Source organism: Orycteropus afer, unplaced genomic scaffold (genome assembly GCF_000298275.1).
Source record: "Orycteropus afer afer isolate SDZICR_OR568_19922 unplaced genomic scaffold, OryAfe1.0 scaffold00461, whole genome shotgun sequence".
NCBI lineage: Eukaryota > Metazoa > Chordata > Mammalia > Tubulidentata > Orycteropodidae > Orycteropus > Orycteropus afer.
Window position 1 is genome coordinate 350,144 of NW_006922048.1, and position 4,901 is coordinate 355,044.

Consider the following 4,901-nt stretch of genomic DNA (forward strand, 5'->3'; position numbering starts at 1 on the left):
CGGAAGGAAGGTTGGGCAATCCTACTTCTGTAGTGATACTGCCTCGGAAACCCAAGGAGGGGTCGCTATGAGTCGGGGCCGACTCGACGGCACATAACAAAAACAACAACATCTATCTAACAGCCTCCCCTCCCCTCCCCTCCCACCCCTGGTACCCAACAAAAAAAATTTCCTTCTATAGATAACCTTTCCTTACCTTTTACAATAATGGACTAATACAATATTTGTTCTTTTGTGATTGACTTATTTCACTCAGCACAACGTCCTCCAAGTTCATCCACGTTATGAGGTGTTTTGCAGATTCTACATTATTCTTTAGCATTGCATAGTATTCCATTGTGTGTATGTACCATAGTTTGGTTATCCATTCCTCAGGTGATGGACACCTGGTTGTTTCCATCTTTCGGCTATTGTAAATAGTGCTGCGATGAACATGGGTGTGCATATATCTAAAAATATGGAACGCTTCACAGATTTGCATGTCATCCTTGCGCAGGGGCCATGCTAATCGTCTTTGTATTGTTCCAATTTTAGTATATGTGCTGCTGAAGTGAGCACCTGTTGCACAACTTGAAAAATGCCATCCGTGTAATTGAATTATGTGTTGTTGTTGTTGTTGTGTGCCGTCGAGTCAGCCCTGACTCATAGCGCCCCTCCTTGGGTTTCCGAGGCAGTAACACTACGGAAGTAGGATTGCCCAACCTTCGTAGAAATGGCTTTAAACAGAAGAAAAAGAATCACTCCTGTTAGTGTATCATTTGCTGTGTGTCAGTGAGGGACACACTGGTGGCTCAGTAGAAGAATCCTCACCTTCCATGCAGGAGACCTGGGTTCGATTCCCAGCCGGTGCACGATTCCCAGCCGGTGCACCTTGGCAAGACCACCACCTTTGTCTGCGGAGGCTTGCATGTTGCTATGAGAATGAGCATGTTTCAGTGAAGCTTCCAGACTAAGATACACTAGGAAGAAAGGCCTGATGATGTACTTCTGAAAATAATCAGCCAGTGAAAACCCTGTGGATCATAACAGTCCAATCCCATTGTGCATGGAGTCACCATGAGTTGGGGCCTGACTGTACAGCAGCCAACAACAACACATCAATCACCATGGTATTCAAGTAACTTATTTTATGCTTAACTAACACACAACTTTAAGACAAAGGTACTATCAACACACCCATGCTATAGGTAAGACACGTAAGACTAGGTTAGGTCTTTTTTTTTTTTTCCTCCAAGATCACAAGAGTAGTGAGTACCTGACTTGAAATTCAAATCTGTCTAATAGGTAAAGAGCTCCTACAAATCAATAAGAAAAATACCAAGGATCCAAGAAGAAAAATAAATGTGGGTAAAGGATATGAACAGATATTATTTCACAGAGAGAAGATTTAAATAGCTCTTAAACATATGAAAAGAGATTCAGCTTCATTCAGAATGAGAGAAATGTAAATTAAGCCACAGTAAGCTCCACTATTTACCTACCCATTGAGTTGGCAAAACTCCAAACTTTTGACAAGATAACAATCTATCAATCAGTATTGCTGACAGTGGTGTAATTGGAACAAAACATATGGGAACAGTCTCACATGGAGACCAATTTGGTGCCTAAGGCACTTGACTGCTAACCAGAAGGCTGACAGTTCAAACCCACCAGCCACTCCTCGGAAGGAAGGTTGGGCAATCTACTTCTACAGTGATATCACCTCGGAAACCCAAGGAGGAGTCACTAGGAGTCGGGTCCGACTCAATGGCAAAGAACAACAACAACATCAAAAACACAAACACACATATATTTTGACCCCAGAACCCCACTTCTAAAAACTATCCTACAGATACACTTGCTCATGTGTGAAATAATAACTATGATAGCAATAATCGTTGTTGTCGTTGGATGCCATTGGGATGACTGTGACTCATCCCAACCCCATGTGACGGAGTATTACTGCCCCCACAGGGTTTCTAGGCTATCACCTTTAAGGGGACAGATTACCAGGCCTCACTCACATGGAGTCGCTGAGGGGATTTGAACTGCCAGCCTTTCAGTTAGCATCTGATTGCTTAGCCATGGCACCACCAGGGTAGCAATAACACTTGTCTACAGCCAGGCACAGCCTAGGTTCTTTAAGTAATTCATGTATCCCTCACAACAATGCTTTGAGATTGTGATTTAGTGTCTCCATTTAACAGATGAGGAAACTGAAGCACAGAGAAGTTAAGTAACATGTTCAAGGTTACACAGTGAAGGAGCCCCCCCCAAAAAAAAAAAAAATCCACAGGCAAGACTATTGATTGCAGCAAACTTGTTTTAACCATAGCTTGGAGACACTCAAATGTCCATCAATAGAAGATAGTAAAATAAGTGATAAGGAGCTGCAATGTGAAGTGCTCAATTACTAACCAAAAGGTTGGTGGTTCAAACCCAGCCAGCAGCTGCATGGGATTTAGACTTGGCTATCTGCTCCTGTAAAGATTACAGCCTAGAAAACCCCAGAGGGCAGTTCTACTCTCTCAATGAACTCCCTATGAGTCTAAATCATTGCCTAACAACAACAATATACATGGTGGCTCAGTTGTACAATGGAATGGAGGCAGTTTAGAATAATTGCTAAGAGTACAACGCTGGAACCAGGCTGCCTGAGTTCAAATCCCAACTCTTCCACTTTTGAGCTGGATTACCTGAAGCAAGTTAATTAACTTCTCTGTGCCCCAGTTTACTCATGTGAAAAACGGGTGTAATGATAGTATCATCTGTCTCATAGGTTGCTATAGGAATTTAACATGTTGATGTATAAAAAGCATGTAATCAGAAATTTTTTTCTACAAAGCCCCAGATAGTAAACATTTTCAGCTTCACAGGCCAGTTGTGTCTGTCACAACTACTCATCTCTGCAGTTGGACAATGCAAGCTGCCATAGACAATATGTAAAAGAATGGACATGGTTGTGTTCCAATAAAACTTTGTTTATAAAAACAGACAAAGGGCTGGAATTGGCTCTTGAGCTGCATTTTGCCAGCCCATGAGTTAGACTAATGCCTGATACATAGTGGGCACATATAGAACCCCAAACCAAACCCACTGCCATCGAGTCAATTCTGACTCACAGCGCCCCTGGAGGACAGAGTGGAACTGCCCCAGAGGGTTTCCAAGGCTGTCAGTCTTTACAGAAGCAAAGCCCAAACCAAACCCACTGCTGTGGAGTTGATTCCCACTCACAGCGCCCCTAGAGGACAGAGTGGAACTGCACCATAGGGTTTCCAGGCTGTCAATCTTACGGAAGCAGACTGCTTCCATCTTTCTCCCACAGAGTGGCTGGTGGGTTTGAACCACTGACCTTTTTGTTAGCAGCCAAGTGCTTTAACCACTGCACCATCAGAGCTCCTGGTATGATATATATATATATATATATATATATATATATATATATATATATATATATGAAAATATCATGAAACTTAAAAGAAAAAAAAGAGTTAAGGGTGGTTTCTATGAATTGATTTGGAAAGATTCCTAATTTGATTATTACATGAGAAAAGTGGGGTAGTGCATGTTATCTTTTGTGTTAAAGGGGAGGAGGGGTAAAGGAGAACTTATATTCCTGTTTGCTTAAGTTTGCATAAAGAAACTCTGGAAAGATACAGGAGATTATTTAAAAAAAAAAAAAAGAAAGAAAGAAAAAGACATTACCTGTGGGGGAAAATGGGAACCTGTGTTGGGTAGCTAAGGAAGAGAACAGAGTTCAAACTTCCCCTGGACACCTTTGTATGTGTTTGAATATTTAATTGTGTGAGTGTATTATTTAATCAGATGAATAAACGTCTGAGGGATTCTACCGGGCTCTCTGACTCGGGCCCAGGTTTCTCGGCACCGGGTAGTGTTGATATTTAGGTCTGGACCATCCTCTCTGTGGGGCTACCCTGTGCACCAGAGAATATTAAGTGGCACCCCACTCAGTATGTATAGTACAGCCCCCCAGCTGTGATCACCAAAAATGTCTTCAATCATCTCCATGAGAGGCAGGCAAAACAAAACAAAACACTGCAATCCATTCGATTCTGACTGACAGCGCCCCTAGAGGACAGAGTAGAACTGCTTCATGTTGTTGTTGTTAGGTGCCATCAAGTCGTTTCCAACTCATAGCGACCCCATGAACAGCCGAACGAAACACTGCCCAATCCCATGCCAGCTCCATAACCCTTGCTATACTTGAGCCCATCAATCCATCTCATTGAAGGCCTTCCTCTCTTTCATCCACCGTCCACCTTACCAAGCATGACATCCTTCTCCAGGGAATGGTCCCTTCTGACAACATGACCAAAGTAGGTGAGACGAAGTCTGGCCATTTGTGCTTCCGGCATTTCAGCTGCACTTCCTCCAGGACAGATCTGTTAATTTTTTAGCAGTGCATGGTACTTTCAGCATTCTTCGCCAGCACCACAACTCAAAAGCATCAACCCTTCTTCAGTCTTCCTTATTCACTGTTCAGCTCTCACATGCATACAAGGCAACTGAAAATATCATGGCTTGTGTCAGGCGCACCTTAGTCCTCAAGGACTTGGTCCTCAGCACTTGAAAGAGTTCCTTTATGGCTGACTTGCCCAATGCTACATGTCGTCTAATGTCCTGACTGCTGCTTCCATTGGCATCGATTGTCGAACTGAGCAATGTGAATTCTTTGACAACTTCAATCTTTTCTCCATTTATCATGATGCTGCTCATTGGTCCAGTTGTGAGGATTTTTGTTTTCTTTGAGACGTAATCCATACTGCAGACTGTATTCTTCAAACTTTGTCAGTAAGTGCCTCAAGTCATCCTCACTTTCAGCAAGCAAAGTTGTGTTGTCAGCGTATCTCTGGTGGTTAATGATTCTTCCTCCAATCCTGATGCCACATTTTTCTTCACAT

The 4,901-nt window shown here is 42.7% G+C and overlaps 1 protein-coding gene and 1 non-coding gene across 2 annotated transcripts in view; both read right to left on the bottom strand.

Moving 5' to 3' along the window:
- The window catches only part of VAV1 (vav guanine nucleotide exchange factor 1), a 110,857-nt gene that overhangs the window by 93,141 nt on the left and 12,815 nt on the right, over positions 1 to 4,901 (bottom strand). The window lies entirely within an intron of this gene.
- Positions 452 to 558, bottom strand: LOC122151450. Its single transcript, XR_006164158.1, has one exon. It is a non-coding gene; the product is annotated as a U6 spliceosomal RNA (small nuclear RNA).